This window comes from Panulirus ornatus, chromosome 9, assembly GCF_036320965.1.
Source record: "Panulirus ornatus isolate Po-2019 chromosome 9, ASM3632096v1, whole genome shotgun sequence".
In the NCBI taxonomy this organism is placed as follows: Eukaryota; Metazoa; Arthropoda; class Malacostraca; order Decapoda; family Palinuridae; genus Panulirus; species Panulirus ornatus.
The window spans coordinates 31,036,877-31,049,629 of NC_092232.1; positions in this window are offsets into that span (position 1 = coordinate 31,036,877).

The window sequence follows — 12,753 nt, forward strand, 5'->3', positions numbered from 1 at the left end:
ACTAGAAGCTAATCTTTTATATAAAATGGATTACCGAATTCAGTGCAAACTAGAAACAAGGAGGATTGCTGCCTAAGGTTAAAAGTTTGCAAAAAATTCACAATTACTCCGTAAATTTCAGTCGAGAGAAAGGATGACATAGGACTGGAAGATGAGCCGCACCACATGGGAGGCCAGTAAGACAGGGCAACTGCTTAGGATTCAGCTGTCCCTTCTAAGTAGAGGCCACCAATTATGCTCTGCCATAGTGTGGCTGTTGGTTTTATGTGGTTTGTTTTGGCTTCAGATCCACACAGAGGGTGAGAATGTGGGCTGTGAAAAATCTTGATGAAATTAAAGGCTATCAGTACAGTAAGTAGACAGACAACAGAATATACAAACAGTATACAAACTGCGTAATATAATTTTTTGCAGTCTTTGCATCTCAATAGTTCCCCAAGCCCCTTGTCGGGGGTTCTGGTAGGGAGCGCCATCAGCTCTCAGTGGCATTGACAGGCTTTATTCCTAACAACCTTCAATGTCATTAAAGCCGTCAACCAACACATACAACCATCTACCGAAAAATCTTGATCAAATTCCAAAGGATAATGACAAGACGACATACATTCTCACTATGCATGCATCCTATGTCCCTCTAGCTTAATCTCATGCCTTAAACTGAAATGCCTTTCTCAGAGTTACAGATAAGGAAACTGTCTTCTAAGTAAACCTTGGGCATCACAGATAGTCCCATGCTTACTGACCACCCACACCCATGAATGTTTCCCTCACAAACAAGAGGTGCAGGTGCCCAGAGCCTCCACACACACACACACACACACACACACACTACAGAAACTGTCATGGAACAAAGCCTCCACGGGGTAGGTGACCCCAAGGGAAGCGTCATGAGTGATTTAAAAGACTTCAGCTTCCTGGACACCAGATGTATTTCACACAGTGAAATACTACACTTTCCAAAGATTGTTTATGTGGGGTTATTGACATTTTTAAGTCACATACTGGACTAGTATCACGTGAAGCAAAAATGACAACACTTGTAATCCAGAACTCCCACATAAGATTTTAATTTTCCTAAGTCTTGTGGATGGATGTAAGTATGGTGGGCAAGCCTCCATGATGAAGGGGCAGCAGTTGTTGGCCTGTCGAGCACAGGGTTGAGACCTGTGATGACAGTCACACACGACAGGGATGTGACCTGTGTTGTACTGACACACTTGACAGGGCTGTGACCTTGTGTCACTCATAACAGGTTGTCACTTGTAGTGTCAATAATGACGGGTGTGACGTATATTGTACTGTCACACATAACAGGGTTGTGACCTGTGTTGAACTGTCACACATAACAGGGTTGTGACCTGTGTTGAACTGTCACACATACAGGGTTGTGGCCTGTTTTACTGTCACTCATGACAGGGTTATGACCTATGTTGTACTGTCACGCATAACTGGGTTGTGACATTGCACTGTCACACATGAGAGGGTTGTGAAATGTGTTGTACTGTCACATACAGGGTAGTAACCTGTGTTTTGCTGTCACTCGACATGGTTATGACATGTTGTACTGTCATTCATAACTGGGTCAAGACATTGTACTGTCACACATGAGAGGCATGTGACCTGTGTTGTAGTGTCACATATGACAGGGTTGTGACCCGTGTTGCATTGCTACTCACAACTTGCTTTTGACCTTTGCTGTAGTGTCACACATGATGACAGGTTTGTGACCTGTGCTGTACTGTCACTCATGACAGGTTTGTGACCTGTGTTTTACTGTCACACATGACAGGGTTGTGACCTGTGTTGTACTGTGACTCATGGCAGTTGTGATGTATGTTGTACTGTGATTCATGACAGGGTTGTGACCTGTGTTGTACTGTCACTCATGACAGTTGTGACTTATGTTCTCCTGTCAATCATGACAGTTGTTATGTATGTTGTAGTCACTTATGACAGGGTTGTGGCCTGTGTTGTACTGTCACTCATAACAGCTATGACATGTACTGTCACTCATGACAGGGTATTGACTAGCGTTCTACTGTCACTCATGACAGCAGTGTGACTTATGTTGTACTGTCATTCATGACAGGGGTTGTTATCTCTTTGTCACTTTTGACAAGTTTTTGACCCGTGTTACACTGCCACACATGAGAGGGTTTTGACCTTTGTTATAGTGTCACAGATGACAGGGTTGTGACCTGTGTTGTACTGTCACTCATGACAGGGTTGTGATGTTTGTTTTAATGTCACAGATGACAGGGTTGTGTTCTGTGTTGCACTCACTCATGACAGGGTTGTGATCTGTGTTGCACTCACTCATGACAGGGTTGTGACCTCTGCTGTGCTGTCAATCATGACAGAGTTGTGACTTATGATGTACTGTCATTCATGACAGGGTTGTGACCTATGCCGTACTGTCACTCATGACAGATTTGTGATTTATGTTGTGCTGTCACACATGATAGGTTGTGATCTGTGTTGTACTGTCGCTCATGGCAGGGTCGAGTATTTTGTTGCACTGTTATTCACGACAATAGTTATGTATTATGAAGACCTCCTCCACCATCCACATACCTTCAGTACTAAGGTATTATGAAGACCTCCTCCACCATCCACATACCATCAGTAGTAAGGTATTATGAAGACTTCCTCCACCATCCACATACCATCAGTAGTAAGGTATTATGAAGACCACCTCCACCATCCACATACCATCAGTAGTAAGGTATTATGAAGACCTCCTCCACCATCCACATACCATCAGTAGTAAGGTATTATGAAGACCTCCTCCACGATCCACATACCATCAGTAGAAAGGGATTATAAAGATCTCCACCATCCACATACCTTCAGTGGTAAGGTATTATGAAGACCTCCTCCACCATCCACATACCATCAGTAGTAAGGAATTATGAAGACCTCCTCCACCATCCACATACCTTCAGTAGTAGGGTATTATGAAGACTTCCTCCACCATCCACATACCATCAGTAGTAAGGTATTATGAAGACCACCTCCACCATCCACATACCATCAGTAGTAAGGTATTATGAAGACCACCTCCACCATCCACATACCATCAGTAGTAAGGTATTATGAAGACCTCCTCCACCATCCACATACCATCAGTAGTAAGGGTATTATGAAGACCTCCTCCACCATCCACATACCATCAGTAGTAAGTTATTATGAAGACCTCCTCCACCATCCACATACCATCAGTAGTAAGGTATTATGAAGACCTCCTCCACCATCCACATACCATCAGTAGTAAGGTATTATGAAGACCTCCTCCACCATCCACATACCATCAGTAGTAAGGTATTATGAAGACCTCCTCCACCATCCACATTCCTTCAGTAGTAAGGTATTATGAAGACTCTCCACCATCCACATACCTTCAGTAGTAAGGTATTATGAAGACCTCCTCCACCATCCACATACCTTCAGTAGTAAGGTATTATGAAGACCTCCTCCACCATCCACATACCATCAGTAGTAAGGTATTATGAAGACCTCCTCCACCATCCACATACCATCAGTAGTAAGGTATTATGAAGACCACCTCCACCATCCACATACCATCAGTAGTAAGGTATTATGAAGACCTCCTCCACCATCCACATACCATCAGTAGTAAGGTATTATGAAGACCTCCTCCACCATCCACATACCTTCAGTAGTAAGGTATTATGAAGACCACCTCCACCATCCACATACCATCAGTAGTAAGGTATTATGAAGACCACCTCCACCATCCACATACCATCAGTAGTAAGGTATTATGAAGACCACCTCCACCATCCACATACCATCAGTAGTAAGGTATTATGAAGACCTCCACCATCCACATACTTTCAGTAGTAATGTATTATGAAGACCACCTCCACCATCCACATACCTTCAGTAGTAAGGTATTATGAAGACCACCTCCACCATCCACATACCTTCAGTAGTAAGGTATTATGAAGACCTCCTCCACCATCCACATACCATCAGTAGTAAGGTATTATGAAGACCTCCTCCACCATCCACATACCATCAGTAGTAAGGTATTATGAAGACCTCCTCCACCATCCACATACCATCAGTAGTAAGGTATTATGAAGACCACCTCCACCATCCACATACCATCAGTAGTAAGGTATTATGAAGACCACCTCCACCATCCACATACCATCAGTAGTAAGGTATTATGAAGACCACCTCCACCATCCACATACCATCAGTAGTAAGGTATTATGAAGACCCTCCACCATCCACATACCTTCAGTAGTAATGTATTATGAAGACCACCTCCACCATCCACATACCTTCAGTAGTAAGGTATTATGAAGACCACCTCCACCATCCACATACCTTCAGTAGTAAGGTATTATGAAGACCACCTCCACCATCCACATACCATCAGTAGTAAGGTATTATGAAGACCACCTCCACCATCCACATACCATCAGTAGTAAGGTATTATGAAGACCTCCTCCACCATCCACATACCATCAGTAGTAAGGTATTATGAAGACCACCTCCACCATCCACATACCATCAGTAGTAAGGTATTATGAAGACCTCCTCCACCATCCACATACCATCAGTAGTAAGGTATTATGAAGACCACCTCCACCATCCACATACCATCAGTAGTAAGGTATTATGAAGACCACCTCCACCATCCACATACCATCAGTAGTAAGGTATTATGAAGACCACCTCCACCATCCACATACCTTCAGTAGTAAGGTATTATGAAGACCACCTCCACCATCCACATACCTTCAGTAGTAAGGTATTATGAAGACCACCTCCACCATCCACATACCATCAGTAGTAAGGTATTATGAAGACCACCTCCACCATCCACATACCATCAGTAGTAAGGTATTATGAAGACCACCTCCACCATCCACATACCTTCAGTAGTAAGGTATTATGAAGACCACCTCCACCATCCACATACCTTCAGTAGTAAGGTATTATGAAGACCACCTCCACCATCCACATACCTTCAGTAGTAAGGTATTATGAAGACCACCTCCACCATCCACATACCTTCAGTAGTAAGGTATTATGAAGACCACCTCCACCATCCACATACCATCAGTAGTAAGGTATTATGAAGACCACCTCCACCATCCACATACCATCAGTAGTAAGGTATTATGAAGACCACCTCCACCATCCACATACCTTCAGTAGTAAGGTATTATGAAGACCACCTCCACCATCCACATACCATCAGTAGTAAGGTATTATGAAGACCACCTCCACCATCCACATACCATCAGTAGTAAGGTATTATGAAGACCTCCACCATCCACATACCTACAGTAGTAAGGTATTATGAAGACCACCTCCACCATCCACATACCTTCAGTAGTAAGGTATTATGAAGACCACCTCCACCATCCACATACCATCAGTAGTAAGGTATTATGAAGACCTCCTCCACCATCCACATACCATCAGTAGTAAGGTATTATGAAGACCACCTCCACCATCCACATACCATCAGTAGTAAGGTATTATGAAGACCACCTCCACCATCCACATACCTTCAGTAGTAAGGTATTATGAAGACCTCCTCCACCATCCACATACCTTCAGTAGTAAGGTATTATGAAGACCACCTCCACCATCCACATACCATCAGTAGTAAGGTATTATGAAGACCACCTCCACCATCCACATACCTTCAGTAGTAAGGTATTATGAAGACCACCTCCACCATCCACATACCATCAGTAGTAAGGCGTTATGAAGACCTCCTCCACCATCCACATACCATCAGTAGTAAGGTATTATGAAGACCTCCACACATCCACATACCTTCAGTAGTAAGGTATCATGAAGACCACCTCCACCATCCACATACCATCAGTAGTAAGGTATTATGAAGACCACCTCCACCATCCACATACCATCAGTAGTAAGGTATTATGAAGACCTCCTCCACCATCCACATACCATCAGTAGTAAGGTTTATGAAGACCACCTCCACTATCCCCATACCTTCAGTAAGGTATTATGAAGACCACCTCCACCATCCACATACCTTCAGTAGTAAGGTATTATGAAGACCTCCCCCACCATCCACATACCTTCAGTAGTAAGGTATTATGAAGACCACCTCCACCATCCACATACCATCAGTAGTAAGGTATTATGAAGACCACCTCCACCATCCACATTCCATCAGTAGTAAGGTATTATGAAGTCCACCTCCACCATCCACATACCATCAGTAGTAAGGTATTATGAAGACCACCTCCACTATCCCCATACCTTCAGTAAGGTATTATGAAGACCACCTCCACCATCCACATACCTTCAGTAGTAAGGTATTATGAAGACCTCCCCCACCATCCACATACCTTCAGTAGTAAGGTATTATGAAGACCACCTCCACCATCCACATACCATCAGTAGTAAGGTATTATGAAGACCACCTCCACCATCCACATACCTTCAGTAGTAAGGTATTATGAAGACCACCTCCACCATCCACATACCTTCAGTAGTAAGGTATTATGAAGACCTCCTCAACCATCCACATACCTTCAGTAGCAAGGTATTATGAAGACCACCTCCACCATCCACGTACCTTCAGTAGTAAGGTATTATGAAGACCTCCTCCACCATCCACATACCTTCAGTAGCAAGGTATTATGAAGACCACCTCTACCATCCACATACCATCAGTAGTAAGGTATTATGAAGACCTCCTCCACCATCGACATACCTTCAGTAGTAAGGTATTATGAAGACCACCTCCACCATCCACATACCTTCAGTAGCAAGGTATTATGAAGACCACCTCCACCATCCACATACCATCAGTAGTAAGGTATTATGAAGACCTCCTCCACCATCCACATACCTTCAGTAGTAAGGTATCATGAAGACCACCTCCACCATCCACATACCTTCAGTAGTAAGGTATTATGAAGACCACCTCCACCATCCACATACCATCAGTAGTAAGGTATTATGAAGACCTCCTCCACCATCCACATACCATCAGTAGTAAGGAATTATGAAGACCTCCTCCACCATCCACATACCTTCAGTAGTAAGGTATTATGAAGACCACCTCCACCATCCACATACCTTCAGTAGTAAGGTATTATGAAGACCTCCCCCACCATCCACATACCATCAGTAGTAAGGTATTATGAAGACCACCTCCACTATCCCCATACCTTCAGCAAGGTATTATGAAGACCACCTCCACCATCCACATACCATCGGTAGTAAGGTATTATGAAGACCACCTCCACCATCCACATACCTTCAGTAGTAAGGTATTATGAAGACCTCCTCCACCATCCACATACCATCAGTAGTAAGGTATGATGAAGACCACCTCCACCATCCACATACCTTCAGTAGTAAGGTATTATGAAGACCACCTCCACCATCCACATACCATCAGTAGTAAGGTATTATGAAGACCTCCTCCACCATCCACATACCATCAGTAGTAAGGTATTATGAAGACCACCTCCACCATCCACATACCTTCAGTAGTAAGGTTTTATGAAGACCACCTCCACCATCCACATACCTTCAGTAGTAAGGTATTATGAAGACCACCTCCACCATCCACATACCATCAGTAGTAAGGTATTATGAAGACCACCTCCACCATCCACATACCTTCAGTAGTAAGGTATTATGAAGACCACCTCCACCATCCACATACCATCAGTAGTAAGGTATTATGAAGACCACCTCCACCATCCACATACCTTCAGTAGTAAGGTATTATGAAGACCACTTCCACCATCCACATACCATCAGTAGTAAGGTATTATGAAGAGCACCTCCACCATCCACATACCTTCAGTAGTAAGGTATTATGAAGACCACCTCCACCATCCACATACCTTCAGTAGTAAGGTATTATGAAGACCACCTCCACCATCCACATACCATCAGTAGTAAGGTATTATGAAGACCACCTCCACCATCCACATACCTTCAGTAGTAAGGTATTATGAAGACCACCTCCACCATCCACATACCTTCAGTAGTAAGGTATTATGAAGACCACCTCCACCATCCACATACCTTCAGTAGTAAGGTATTATGAAGACCACCTCCACCATCCACATACCATCAGTAGTAAGGTATTATGAAGACCACCTCCACCATCCACATACCTTCAGTAGTAAGGTATTATGAAGACCACCTCCACCATCCACATACCTTCAGTAGTAAGGTATTATGAAGACCTCCCCCACCATCCACATACCATCAGTAGTAAGGTATTATGAAGACCACCTCCACTATCCCCATACCTTCAGTAAGGTATTATGAAGACCACCTCCACCATCCACATACCATCGGTAGTAAGGTATTATGAAGACCACCTCCACCATCCACATACCATCAGTAGTAAGGTATTATGAAGACCTCCTCCACCATCCACATACCATCAGTAGTAAGGTATTATGAAGACCACCTCCACCATCCACATACCTTCAGTAGTAAGGTATTATGAAGACCTCCTCCACCATCCACATACCTTCAGTAGTAAGGTATTATGAAGACCTCCCCCACCATCCACATACCATCAGTAGTAAGGTGTTATGAAGACCACCTCCACTATCCCCATACCTTCAGTAAGGTATTATGAAGACCACCTCCACCATCCACATACCATCGGTAGTAAGGTATTATGAAGACCACCTCCACCATCCACATACCATCAGTAGTAAGGTATTATGAAGACCTCCTCCACCATCCACATACCATCAGTAGTAAGGTATTATGAAGACCTCCTCCACCATCCACATACCATCAGTAGTAAGGTATTATGAAGACCACCTCCGGGCTGGTCTGTTTCCTGTTTGTTATATATGTCGTAACGTAGCGAGACGCATGACTTGTGTGGTTCTCACCTTCCTTGACCACCGGAACTTTTGACCTAGTCAACCATAACACACTATCGCCCACGTCATCAACCTTGAACTGTGTGGAGAAATCGTATTCCCCTGGCGAGCAGACCTCCCTGGTAACCACCGTGAAGCTGGTCCCTTCCCGGAGGCCATGTGCAGACCACACAGTCCCTTACATGTCGGTCTTCATCTTCCTCACTCATACCTTGAGTTTCATTCCATATAACCCGACATCATACAGCCTGAGAAATGGTCTCATGATGGTCTTCTTGGGCGATGGAGTACAAGATGAAGAATGAGGAAGATGACCGATTCTTCGGTGTTGATATAGACCAAGGTGGAAGTGTTGTGGGAAGAGGCGAGAAGGAGACAGGAGCATTGACACATCTTGGCTATGTGGCTGATCCGTTGACTGATGCTTGCCATGGGTTCCAGCCTCAGTGGACGGGAGACACAGGCAGTACAGCATGTGTCTCCAGTACACTCCAGTACAGCATGTGTCTCCAGTACACTCCAGTACAGCATGTGTCTCCAGTACACTCCAGTACAGCATGTGTCTCCAGTACACTCCGGTACAGCATGTGTCTCCAGTACACTCCAGTACAGCATGTGTCTCCAGTACACTCCAGTACAGCATGTGTCTCCAGTACACTCCAGTACAGCATGTGTCTCCAGTACACTCCGGTACAGCATGTGTCTCCAGTACACTCCAGTACAGCATGTGTCTCCAGTACACTCCAGTACAGCATGTGTCTCCAGTACACTCCAGTACAGCATGTGTCTCCAGTACACTCCAGTACAGCATGTGTCTCCAGTACACTCCAGTACAGCATGTGTCTCCAGTACACTCCAGTACAGCATGTGTCTCCAGTACACTCCAGTACAGCATGTGTCCCCAGTACACTCCAGTACAGCATGTGTCTCCGGTACAGCATGTGTCTCCAGTACACTCCAGTACAGCATGTGTCCCCAATACACTCCAGTACAGCATGTGTCTCCAGTACACTCTAGTACAGCATGTGTCTCCAGTACACTCCAGTACAGCATGTGTCTCCAGTACACTCCAGTACAGCATGTGTCTCCAGTACACTCCAGTACAGCATGTGTCTCCAGTACAGCATGTGTCTCCAGTACACTCCAGTACAGCATGTGTCTCCAGTACACTCCAGTACAGCATGTGTCTCCAGTACACTCCAGTACAGCATGTGTCTCCAGTACACTCCAGTACAGCATGTGTCTCCAGTACACTCCAGTACAGCATGTGTCTCCAGTACAGCATGTGTCTCCAGTACACTCCAGTACAGCATGTGTCTCCAGTACACTCCAGTAGAGCATGTGTCTCCAGTACACTCCAGTACAGCATGTGTCTCCAGTACACTCCAGTAGAGCATGTGTCTCCAGTACACTCCAGTACAGCATGTGTCTCCAGTACACTCCAGTACAGCATGTGTCTCCAGTACACTCCAGTAGAGCATGTGTCTCCAGTACACTCCAGTACAGCATGTGTCTCCAGTACACTCCAGTACAGCATGTATCTCCAGTACAGCATGTGTCTCCAGTACACTCCAGTACAGCAACGGTTGAAGTAGTACGTGCAGCAGCACCACAGGTTCATATCACCGCTTCCCCTCACCCACAGCAGCACCACAAGTCCATATCACCGCTTCCTTTCACCCACAGCAGCACCACAGGTTCATATCACCGCTTCCTTTCACCCACAGCAGCACCACAAGTCCATAACACCGCTTCCCCTCACTTGCATCAACATAACAAGAAGACAGCAACACTTCCTCTCCCCTGCAGCAGCACCACAGGACCTCATCAACGCTTTCTCTACATTGCAGCAGCACCACAGGACCTCATCAACGCTTTCTCTCCCCTGCAGCAGCAAGACAGGACCTCATCAACGCTTTCTCTCCCCTGCAGCAGCACCACAGGACCTCATCAACGCTTTCTCTCCCCTGCAGCAGCAACACAGGACCTCATCAACGCTTTCTTTCCCCTGCAACAGCAACACAGGACCTCATCAACGCTTTCTCTCCCCTGCAGCAGCAACACAGGACCTCATCAACGCTTTCTCTCCCCTGCAGCAGCAACACAGGACCTCATCAACGCTTTCTCTCCCCTGCAGCAGCAACACAGGACCTCATCAACGCTTTCTCTCCCCTGCAGCAGCAACACAGGACCTCATCAACGCTTTCTTTCCCCTGCAACAGCAACACAGGACCTCATCAACGCTTTCTCTCCCCTGCAGCAGCAACACAGGACCTCATCAACGCTTTCTCTCCCCTGCAGCAGCAACACAGGACCTCATCAACGCTTTCTCTCCCCTGCAGCAGCAACACAGGACCTCATCAACGCTTTCTCTCCCCTGCAGCAGCACCACAGGTCAAGAGTAACTCTTCCTCTGACCTGCAGCAGCACCACAGGTCCTCAGCAACGCTTCCTCTCACATGCAACAGCACCACAGGTCCTCAGCAACGCTTCCTCTCACATGCAACAGCACCACAGGTCCTCAGCAACGCTTCCTCTCACGTGCAACAGCACCACAGGTCCTCAGCAACGCTTCCTCTCACATGCAACAGCACCACAGGACCTCAGCAACGCTTCCTCTCACATGCAACAGCACCACATGTCCTCAGCAACGCTTCCTCTCACATGCAACAGCACCACAGGTCCTCAGCAACGCTTCCTCTCACGTGCAACAGCACCACAGGTTCTCAGCAACGCTTCCTCTCACGTGCAACAGCACCACAGGTCCTCAGCAACGCTTCCTCTCACGTGCAACAGCACCACAGGTCCCCAGCAACGCTTCCTCTCACATGCAACAGCACCACAGGTCCTCAGCAACGCTTCTTCTCGCCTTTAGCAGCACCACAGATCGTCAGCAACACTCCCTCTTCCCTGCAGCAGCGTTACAGAACCTCAAGAACTCCTTCTCTTCCCAGCATCTGCACCACAAGACCTCAGCAACACTAGATCTCTCCTGCAGCAGCACCACTAGTCCTTAGCAGCACATCTCCCCTGTAGCAGCACCACAGATCTTCAGCAACGCTTCCTCTCACCTACAGCAGCACTACAGGTCCTCAGTAACTCCTCTCACATGTAGCAACACCACAGGTCCTCAGTAACTCCTCCTCTATCCTGTAGCAGCACCACAGGACTTTAGCAACACATTTTCTCCCCAGCAGCAGCACAATGGGACCTCAGCAATACTTTCTCTTGCAGCAGCACCACAGGACCTCAGTAACTCATTCTCTAACCTGCAGCAACACCACAGAACCTCAGTAACTCATTCTTTAACCTGCAGCAGCACCACAGGACTCCTGCAAACCTCCTCTCCCCTGCAGCAGCTGTGCAGCAACGTTTCCTCTCACCTGCAGCAACACCTTTGGTCCTCTGCAACGGTTCCTCTCGCTTGCAACAGAACCATAGCTCACAATGTTTCTCCTATCCTGCAGCAGCACCACAGGACCTCAGTAATGCTTCCTCTCCCCTGCAACAGCATCACAGGACCCTAGCAACGCTATTTCTCCCCTGTAGCAGCACCACAGGACCTCAGTAACGCTTCCTCTCCCCTGCAACAGCATCACAGGACCTTAGCAACGCTATTTCTCCCCTGTAGCAGCACCACAGGACCTCAGTAATGCTTCCTCTCCCCTGCAACAGCATCACAGGACCCTAGCAACGCTATTTCTCCCCTGTAGCAGCACCACAGGACCTCAGTAACGCTTCCTCTCCCCTGCAACAGCATCACAGGACCTTAGCAACGCTATTTCTCCCCTGTAGCAGCACCACAGGACCTCAGTAACGCTTCCTCTGCCCTGCAACAGCACCACAGGACCTTAGCAAC